Source organism: Schistocerca gregaria, chromosome 6 (assembly GCF_023897955.1).
Source record: "Schistocerca gregaria isolate iqSchGreg1 chromosome 6, iqSchGreg1.2, whole genome shotgun sequence".
In the NCBI taxonomy this organism is placed as follows: Eukaryota; Metazoa; Arthropoda; class Insecta; order Orthoptera; family Acrididae; genus Schistocerca; species Schistocerca gregaria.
This window is the reverse complement of record NC_064925.1, coordinates 314888265-314899578: the sequence shown is the minus strand read 5'-3', so window position 1 is coordinate 314899578 and position 11314 is coordinate 314888265. Positions and strand designations below refer to the sequence as shown.

General features: G+C 39.0%; 1 pseudogene; it reads right to left on the bottom strand.

The window, feature by feature from the left end:
• Positions 1-10490: 10490 nt before the first annotated feature.
• Positions 10491-10608, bottom strand: LOC126279284 (5S ribosomal RNA; annotated as a pseudogene).
• Between the last annotated feature and the right edge of the window lie 706 nt (positions 10609-11314).

Here is an 11314-nt window from a genome sequence, read left to right as displayed (position 1 = left end):
GTGATATCTATTTCTGTATTCCTGAATTTCCTCAACATTTCTGAACTTCCTTCTTTCATCGATCAACTGAAGTATTTCATTTGTTCACAATTGGTCCTTCCATCTTTCGTGCTTCTTCAGCGGAACTGCCTACTGAGCTAGTCCTTGTTGTAACCATTTGAACCAACACCTAGAGGCTGAGAGAACTTCAAGTGCATCTCTTCATTCGTCAGTACTTCGGTATCTTATTTCTTTGCGCATTTTTTTTCTTTCTGACTCGACAGATAAGCTTCAACCCAGCATTCATCAATATCAAATTGTGATCCGAGTCTATCATATGCTCCCAGGTACGTCTTACAATCCAGCACTCACTCGTGAAGGTGTCTTCAATATCCACAATACCCACCACTGGTGTGTGGTTAACCCGCACTTCACCTGCGACTGTGAGTCTCAAGTTCGCTTTGGTATGATTGTCTCGGCCGAAATATCGGGCGACATGCGTTTGGGGCCCTAGATGTTGCCTGACTGGTTGACTGCACGAAGATATCATACATACCTCTCAAACTACGCCTGATGCACTGGAGGGTGTTCCGCTACATGTTCCGCAGAGGATATAGTTCCAACATGATGGTGCACTTCAACACTCTGGAATTAATGTGCCACAGTATTGGGACAGAACATTTCCACAGAAATGGCTGGGACTTGGACGTTCAGTTGTATGGCCACCGTTTTCACCTGACCTAAATCTCCTGGACTTCTTCGTGTGGGGCACCTGAAGTATCAGTATGTGATTTCGGAAACTCTACTTGGCCATGAAAGATGTAAGTGAAATCTTCCAGATCTCCCTGCGTCATCCTCTTGTGCTTCTTGAAGGGAGTATTCGGTATTTCTACCTGAAATTTGTGGCAGAACTCAATTAGTCTTTCTCCTGTCTCATGCATAGTACCAAGCCCATATTCCCCCGTAACCCTTTCACCTAACTCTCTTCAACCGCAATCCCGTCCGCCATGACAATTAGATTTTCCTCTCCTTCTACTTACTGCATTACCCATTCAATATTCTCATACACTTTCCTTACCCCTTCATGTTCAGCTGGCGACGTTGGCATGTACGAGAATACCTTAACTATGATTGTCGGTATTGGTTTGCTGTCGGTTCTGACGAGAACACCTCTATCACTGACCTGTTCATAGTAACACACTCTCTACCATACCTTCCTTTTTATAACGAATCTTGCTCCCGTTGCACCGTTTTCTGCTGCTGTTGAAATTACCCTATACCTATCTGACCAGAAATCCTTGTCTTCTTTCCATTTCACTTAACTGAACCCCACTGCACCTAGATTGAGCCTAAGCATTTAGGTTTCCAGATTTTTGACTTTCCCTACCTCGTTCAAACTTCTGACAGTCCACTCCACGACTCGTAGAACATTATACTTTCGTCGGTTAGGTAATCTTTTTCTGTTGATCCTCTCCCCCTTGACAGTCCCTTCTCGGAGATCCAAATCAGTAAGTAGTCTGGAATCATTTGCCAATGGGAAGATTATGAAACTTTTTCATGTGCAGGCCACATGTCCCATGCATACACATACTGTGTCTCTAATGCTGTGGTTTCCATTGCCTTCAGCATCCTCAGGCAGTTGATCAGCGTTGGCTCTTCCGCATTTTACGAGCGGTTTCCCACCACAAGAGCAAGAGAGTGCCTTGATCCTCTGTCTTCTCTTCCGTAATTTTTGACATGACCATAAGTCTTTTGCTGTCATTTCTTATGATTTTTCTAAAAATTTAAACGGTGGCTTCATTCTTAACCGGAACTACCGACTTTGTGACTACTGATCAAAGGTGCTACCCCTAGATCACGGGTGCTGCATCTATGAGTGGCAAATATTCAGGTTTACGGACAGAAAGTATAACACAGGTCATAAAAGGTGAGTTTATACACTGTGTAAGTAGGCTGTTTAGGGTTTTTTATTGGTAACACCGCCGCCACGTAGCACTCTGTATAAAAATCACTGACTGTGCCGTGTGAAGTCTGTGGCTGGTTTGCATTGTTGTCTGCCATTGTAGTGTCGGGCAGCGGCAGCTGGATTTTACCAGCGCATAGCGTTGCGCAGTTGGAGGTGAGCCGCCAGCAGTGGTGGATGTGGGGAGAGATATGGCGGAGTTTTGAAATTCGTAAGAATTGGTGTCATGAACTGATATATATTTTTTGACTATAAAGGTAAATATATTGTTTGTTTTCTATTAAAATATTTCATTTGCTTACTGTGCCTATCAGTAGATAGTGACTTATGTAGTTTGAATCTTTTAGTTAGCTAGCAGTAGTGTTGCTCGCTGTATTGCAATAGTTCGAGTAACGAAGATTTTTGGTGAGGTAAGTGATTTGTGAAAGGTATAGGTTAAAGTTAGTCAGGGCTATTCTTTTGTAGGGATTACTGAAAGTTAGATTGCGTTGCGCTAAAAATATTGTGTGTCAGTTTAAGCACAGTCTTGTAGAATTGTTCAAAGGGTACGGTTCATATGGCGACCCTGCCAGGATACCTCACTGGAATCTTCTGATTTTTTTCCTTGTAGTTTGTGTAATTAGCATAGCTTTTGTTTATTGCTAGTGCATAATCATAGAGAGAATTTCCTTTGTAGTTGCAGTCTTTCATTGTTGTACAGTAAAATAGTTGTGGCATGCATGTAGTTTTGCATGAAGTATTTCGCAGCCGTGCTTGCAATTAACTAGTTATTATTTTCAGTGCTATGTTAATGTGTTTTCTTATTTTGCTCTTCAAATTGTGCTTTTCTGTGTTGTCGTGTGAAATATTGTGACAATAATGGCGTGTGAAAAACGTAATAGTAGGCTCCAAAGTAAACTGAGAAATGACAGTGAAGACGAAAGCAGTGTGTTAGCGTCACCATGTAATGAATTCACTATCGTTCAAAGTAGTAATTTGGTAATAGTGCATAGGGAAATGGAGCGGGCTGCAAATAATGGTGTAGGCAGTGAAACAATTAGTGAACAGGGAAGCATTATCGATCGATTGGTCAGCAACAGCTCATCCCAGGATTACGCAATGACAGGACACAATCTTGCAAATACTGTAGATTCAGATTTTGCGTCCTCACAGTTTTCTCAAATGAATCAAGACACATTTTCTGCTTTTCGAAATGCGAATATTGCCGGTTCAAATGCACTGCCGAAAAGCACTGAGGAACATGTTTCAGACACCAGTGCACTGTTATTACAGTTAATGCAACAAATGGGACAAAGGCTACAAAAGTTAGACACAACGCTTGAACAAAATCAGAAACAAATGGGACAAAATCTTCAAAAGTTAGACACAATGGAACAAAATCTTCAAAAGTTGGACACAATGGAACAACACCACTGACAAACACAGCAACAGTTAGACACAATGGAACAAAATCAGAGACAAACACAGCAAAATCTTCAAAAGTTGGACATAATGGAACAACACCAGAGACAAACACAGCAACAGTTGGACACAATGGTACATAATCTTCAAAAGTTAGACACAATGGAACAAAATCTTCGGAAGTTAGACACCACACTTGAACAAACACGTGAAGATTTAACTACTGAGTTACATAACATTGAATCGAAATGTCAAAAAGTCTGTAATGACGTAAAAACACAAATTGTGAGCATTTCCAACCTATTTTTCCGCGGCATGAAAATGCATTACAGAATCACGAAGCAGCCATAAAAGAATTGCAAACTATTGTTCGTGAAAATCAAGACACCTTGCAAGCTAAAATGGACTCAGTTGCATCCACCGATTCGGTTACGCAACTTGCAAGAACTCAGGAAAACTGAAAGAACACAGTAGATTCGATTTCAACACAAATGGACACTCTGAAATTTGTTCAGAAAAACACACTGAGGAAATGTGTTCACTATCGGAGAAAGTAGCCGAACTTTCGGATCAGTTCACTAATTTATCTGCAAAGGTAGAAGATGATCTGAATGACACAAGACCTGTAGCCATCACTGACACAGAAGAGTATGAACAAATTAAGAAATTCAAACAAAATCAGAATCAAATTAATACGCAATACAAAAGAGAAATCCGGAAAGTACAAGATCAGTTGACGCAGGTAATACAAAAATTACATATTTCAGAGGACACTCGCGCTCCAACACGGGAAGAGGTACTTAGAAATACCGAAAAGCCACAAAATAATAACACAGGGCATTTCGGAAATTATGAAAGAAATTGGCAAGGTGCACCGAATTTTGAGATGGAACCGCCGACACGACGTAACAATGACCGATATGCTACCCGCCGACACGATGATTTTGACTATAAGCTGTTCATTACTACACGTAAATTCAAAACATTTAAGAATTCTGGCAACGACATTCATCCACAAGCGTGGCTCCATCAATTCTGTCATTGTTTTCCTCCTAACTGGTCATTATAGCACAAACTAGAATTTATGAGTGGCTACTTAGAGAATGAACCAGCTGTAAGAATGCGATCCGTCATTCAAGACTACCACAGTGAAGGAGAATTTTACCATGCCTTCCTCTCAGCATACTGGTCTCAAGCTACACAAGACCGAGTAAAACATAGCATCATAATGATGAAACATTTCGAACAATCTGAATTTTCCAGTCTTGTCAAATATTTTGAAGATATGTTACATAAGAATCGATATCTTTCAAATCCATACAGCCCCACAGAACTCATCCACATTAGCTTAATGAAATTGCCTGAACATTTACGACATATTATTTTGGCAGGACGTTGCAAAGACGACATTGAAGCTTTTCATGGGCTCTTACAAGAATTAGAAATTGACACTGACAATCGCGGAACGCGAAAACAGGAACACAACAATTACAGGTCACATCCGTCTCAATTCCGCGATGAAAGAAATAATAACTGGACACGACGTGGCTATTCTCACAATACAAAATGTGACCAAAACAGACACCACCCATATGACAACCACTGGCAGAGTAATAGTTACAGAGAAAGATCGCATTTCCGTAGTAATGAATATCACAGAGACAATCAGAGAAACAGACAATACGGGAACCAAAATAATTATTATCAAGGGAGACGGAATAACTTCAGACGCAACGGTCCAGCCCACAGTTAAGATTCAGGGAGAAATTCTCCACCACGTGACCGACAAGAAATTAATTACAGAAATTACCGACATGACGACAGACGATATGATCGTAACGACAGACCTGAATTGCATCAGAACTGGCGGGATTCAAACAGAGCAGGGCCCTCTCGGCAAGGTGAATTGGTAGAAGTTAGGTCTCCTAATCCCAATAACGACGCGCGCCAACAAAGAAACAGACAATGACTCGCACCGCAGGCAGCCGCATGCGCCGGCTGGCTCAGAGTAAAAATAACATAAGTTAACCTTGAGCGGAATTCCAGTGTTCCTTACCGACGTAATCACATGATAATTTCTTTTCAGTTGACAGTCTGCGTAGAGTAAAGGTTTACACCACATTTCACATGTAAAACCGTTTATTGAAATATAATCAGCTTTTTAACTTTGTCTTTGCCATAAAACATTTCACTTCACATTTCTAGTATGCTTTGTCACACTGAGAAACTGTTAACATGCAACAATGTTTTGAAGTTAACTATCCAGTCTAGAACCTAGGGAATATTTTTAAACAGAAATTACGAATGCATGGTTTTAGTGAACAGACGACACAGTGTTGTTATTTGTACATTCTTGCTTGTTAGTTGCACGATTACGTAACGACTATAAGGCTTGCATACTTAGAACATTTACCAGTACTGCTAATGAGATTTTAATGCAACATTTTGGTTTACTTGAAATTACATTCTGGATTTAAAGTACTTTCTGTGAGATACCAGATGACTCAGTGGTTAGTTTATGTGACAGCTACACGATTTTATCACGACGCTACTAATAAGTGACAATTTACAATGTTGCTTTTGCGGTGTATCTGTTTTATACCTGCACAGTTTTTCTGTATTATTCTGGAAAGTAAAACATGTTTTAGTAGTAACTTTTGTGGTGTAAAACATGTTTTAGTAGTAACTTTTGTGGTATAGCTACAATGAGACAGCCTTTTCTGTAGCACAACAATACGTTACAGTACAGTACTTACTTCATCACGGCAATAAGCGTAATAACTACGATATCTATACGCAAAGCATTTCACTTTTGTTTATCATAAGGTAAGTACATTGACTTCTGCAGAACTTAGCTTTCGGAGTACGATAACTACGACACTTCCACAGCACAGAGATTATCTTACAACAAGACGCACAGTTTAGCGGTACAGTACACGTATTTGAGTGATTAATTTTGTTCTTAAAACATTTATTTTTAAAGATATTTGAAGTACAATGATACAAAGGTTTTCTGTGATACATTTCATTCCATTGCTGTAATCTGTTACACCTGAGGATATAATTACATTAATCCTCAGGGGGGTACACGTCTATTTTGTGTACCATGTGTGTGGCAAGCACAAGGAGCCCTAGCTAATATGTATTTGCTTATACAACTTTACACATCGGTGCCATATTTCTCTAACACAGAATTACACAGCTATCTGATCATTTAACTGCGAGAGACAAACAATCATTTTACTACATCAGTGACAGATGTTTATGTAATTACACAGTTGGATAACTTCACACTTACGAAATTGTATTTTGTCTGTACTTTCTGAACTGTTCATATTTTTTCAGAACAATTGTGATACTATAGGAGCTTTGAATGACATATTTGTTATGAGATCATGATTTTTAAAGTACGTTTGAGGCAGATGACACTTTTGACATGAACAGATAATTTTTTTAGGTTTTGTAATTATTGGAGGAAGCTACGACGATTTTGAGAGTTGACTGAGGTGTTATGATGTTATTATTACGATGTCTATGTATATTATGCTGTTGCGGTATGTTTATGATCAATAAGCTGATGTGAGTTATTTGGTTATGCTACGTATCTGTTATGATGGAATATTGAAGAGGTGTCAACGAATATGTATAATAAGGTAAGGAATAATGAGTAGTGGTTAGGGACTCTGATTTGTGGAAAAGGATGTTGGAAACCAGATTATGAAATGTGTGCACATGCGTTAATGTATTACAATACCGTCGAAAATTTTTTGGACACTCTTATATTTACAGAATTTTATTTTCTACGCGTTTGTAACGCAAATTCTTGAACTGTGAAATGATTTTATGTGAGACTGTCACTGTAGCGGAAACTGCTGTCGTAACTATTTCGGTAAGAAAGGTAGGTGACTGTGACGTAATGCGTTGCTAGCGGCCAGGTGTGCCAGCCACCTTGAGAAAATGTCATTAGTGTGTGCCTTTCAGAGGCACAGGTGGAGAAAAAAAAGGAGGCCATTAACCTCGCTATTGACATTCCTTTGTAGAAAGCATCGTAAATACGACACCCTCAAACTTGAAAACATGATTACACTGTAGAGTTTTTAATTTATGGTATTTACTGAAATGAAATGATGAGAAACATTTCATGTCTATTGTCTTGCTAGCTGGAAGATTGTTTACTGCATTATGAAATGCCTTATGGCTAGCGAATGACGTTTCACGCCTTGATTTGCCTATTTTGTTTAATATCTAGTTTCTTGTTGCAACGCAGCATTGTTTAAATTAAAATATAATACATGTACTAATATAACTACTTTCTGTATACAGACCCAGTAAAGAATCATTGTATGATGTACTTCCGTAGAAAAGACGGCACAAATAGACATTTCCCTTCACAGGACTTACAAAAATAATTTTTTTACGATTTGGTAACTTATCCGCTAGTGTATGTTCTAGTGATGCATCACTCTAGTGTTAAGATGTGACGTAGGTATTACACATTTTTACTGTAATATTTTTTCTGCTTCAGCTTTGTCATATTTAGGTATAAGTTATTACATTTATTGCTGCTTGCTTTGCTTACTTGCATTTTTTTATCATTGCTATTTGTATTAATTGTTTTGTGCTGCTGCATTGCCTCGTCCCTTAGTTAAGCATCTGAGCTCAGTAGGTTTAAGTTAGCTTAAGAGGGGGTAGCCTATATAAGAGAATGAGTTGTGATGGATTTGAAGAAATGCACTGAGAGGTTATATGAGAAAAGTACAGAAAGCAGGTATAGATAGGACTTTTGGAAATAATGAAGAACGAAGGGAGATCTCCGAGAAGTAAAGAAAGTTTTGTTTGCAAAATACTGCAGTAAAACAAACCCTGTCCTTTCTTTGTGTTATCCCACTATGTGTTTGTGTACCCTTGTGTATTTGTTTTCTTCCTGTCTCTGTGTACTGTTTCATAGAATTTTTTCTCTTATAATACTAAGCTACATTCACTATGATGAGGAATACTGTTATCCTCAAATATAATTTGCATTAATAACATGTTATTTACTTTGTAAAGATGTTTACACATTATTTATTCTGTTTTGTTCTAATGTTCATGTGTGAAGTTGATGTTTCAAAAGTTATTCTGATCTTTTATGTATGTACTTATGTCGTAATTTTTGTAACACTGATGTATTTGTTATTTCGATTCTTTTGTAAAGCCTGTATTACTGCAAATGTTATCTGTACTATTATGTTCTTTAATGATATATTTTGTCCTTTGTTATTGTATTCTTATGTTATAAAATTGTAATTGACACCACTTCATCAAATTAAGTAACTTGTAAATTACATTTCACTGCACACGTTTCTGTTGGTCATAGTATATGGACAATATGTGAGAAGTAGGGACTGATAGTGTTTGCACGTATGTTAATAATTCAGTAAGGGACTGGATAACAGCATTGCTGGTTGTAAGGACATTTCAAAAACAATTTTTGTGAGTGCACAAGTGGTGGGTATGGACTTGTTATATTATCCGCAAGACTCTTCAATGGTGATTCTGCGCCTGCACAGTCGCAACAGATGGCTGCTGGCTATCTATACAAGGACTACAGTGGGTCTACACCTTTGATGACCCACCAATACCATTATTTATACAAGGACTGCAGTGGGTTTGCACCTCTGGTGGCCCACCAATACCGTAATCTCTACCAGGACTACAATGGGTCTACTCTGTGATGACCTACCTACCAATATTCTTCAAAACTTCGACTGACTCTGCTGTGGGTTTCGTCTGTTGTGGCCCATTACCTGTCTGCATGTCAAGAGTCAGCACTGTCTTTCCGTTGGAGGACAACACTACTTCTTCAAGACTGCTTACAAATCCACTACTTCCAAGTGCAAATTTTTTTATTGCTCAGACTTTGAGAAAAACACTGCAATTTTACTGTGATGAACGATCAGGACTGTCTTTATGGACTGTGAGGAAATTTTAGCTTTTGACCAACATTATATCAATAAGTGTGTGTATTTGATATCTTTGTTATTGTAATTATGAAAAATTTTATCAAATCATTATTGGCCAGTGCCCAAAACAATTTTTATAATTTTTTGTGGGGAGCATGGGGGCTATGCAAGTAGGCTGTTTAGGATTTTTTATTGGTAACGCCGCCGCCCCGTAGCGCTCTGTATAAAGATCACTGGCTGTGCCATGTGCAGTCTATATCGAATGAAATCGGAAAGAAAAGAAACATGATGTCAACTAAAGACAACAGAAAATTTTTGTTGTAAATTCTTTCAATTTAAGTAGTCTTCCAGATATGTGCACAGTTCTTCGGCTGTACCTGAATCTACCATTGTCTAAATTGATGCTAGTCAAAAGATTACAAATTTTGTTAATTTTCTCACTATTATCATTTCTGCTGCATATCATTAGCTTTTATCTTTTTTTTCTTTTACTCTCTGTTCATTCCATCCACCAGATCCTGTAATTGTTCTTCACAATCACTGAGAGTAGCAGTGATATTATAAATTTTTTCAGTGATATCCTTTCTCCTTGACTTGTAATCACACTAGTGACTCTTTCTTTTACTTGCGTCATCGTTTCTTCGACGCTTAGATTGAACACTAGGGACTAATGAATGCAGCCCTGTCTTACACAATTCTTAATTCGAACACCTCGTTCTTGGCTTGTAGCTCCTTCAAACTTGCAATTACATTTTTTTATTTTGTTTTGTGTTAGCTTACTTTGATATCTGTGTCATTTCTGTTTAATTGTTGTTGGTTCCCAGCTTTAGGATTCATTACCAATTTCTCAGATTGTTATTCATAAGTACTTACTTGGTTTCAGATGACGACTATGGGAAGAGTGACAGACACTGAAAAATACACGTATCCGTAATAAAGCATCTCTCGAAATTTCGATTTGTAATATGTGCTTGGGATAGTTACTAAGTGCACGATTACCCGAGCACTCGGTCGTTAGCCCACAAGTTTCCCATCGGGACCATCTGACCGCCGTGTCATCCTCAGTTGGGGATGGGGATAGGAAGGGCGTGTGTTCCGCACACCACTCTCCCGGTCGTTATGATGGTTTCCTGTGACCAGAGCCACTACTATTCGTTCGAGTAGTTCCTGAAGTGGCATCACGAGAGTGAGTGCACCTTGAAAAATGGCAACAGCAGACGGCGGCCCAGACGGTCTCCCATCCGAATGCCTACCACACCCAACAGCGCTTAACTTCGGTGATCAGACGGGAACCGGTGTATCCACTACGGCAAGGCTGTTGACACGATTACCCGACAGCCATGTGGATACATGTGGGCAAAACTTCTGCTTTGTACTGTCCTATCGGATTGTTCGTGCCAACAGATAGGCAAATCCATGCACGTATTTCCAAAGCAGGCTTCTGTTGTGCCTTCCCAAACAACAGTGAATTCAGTTACTGGTACGCACATGCTCTTCTTCCCATATCAATGTCTGCCTCGTCCCAAGCGGTAACCATATTCAGTTCCCGTATCGTGAGTTATAAACTTAGAGGGATGTTATACCAAGTGATTTTTTTCTGCGTATCTTTCTGTCTCTTTATAAGGGGTGGTCAAATGAAGATGATGCAGATGGAAAAAAAGGTGAGTAAACTTTTTAATACTGCAAAAGTAATCGCCGTAACTGTTAGTGCATTGATCTCACTGTGAGACACGATGGCTTCATGAAAAAATGTTGGTAGTAGCCTACAGAATCATGATTGAACACAGACGTGCACCTTTTTCTCCAAAACAAATCGACAGCCACTGACGTCGTTCTTCAGGTATCGAAAAATATGGTAATCGTGTGGGGAGAGATTGGAAACATATAGATGTGATGTAAGAGCAAACCAGTGAAACGACTGTACTATAGTTGAAACAACAATGGCAACACGTGGGCGCGCCTCATACTGTAACTGAGAAACGGGCCCTTGCAGTCAGAGAAAAGGTCAACAATTGCTCGGAGCTGACGT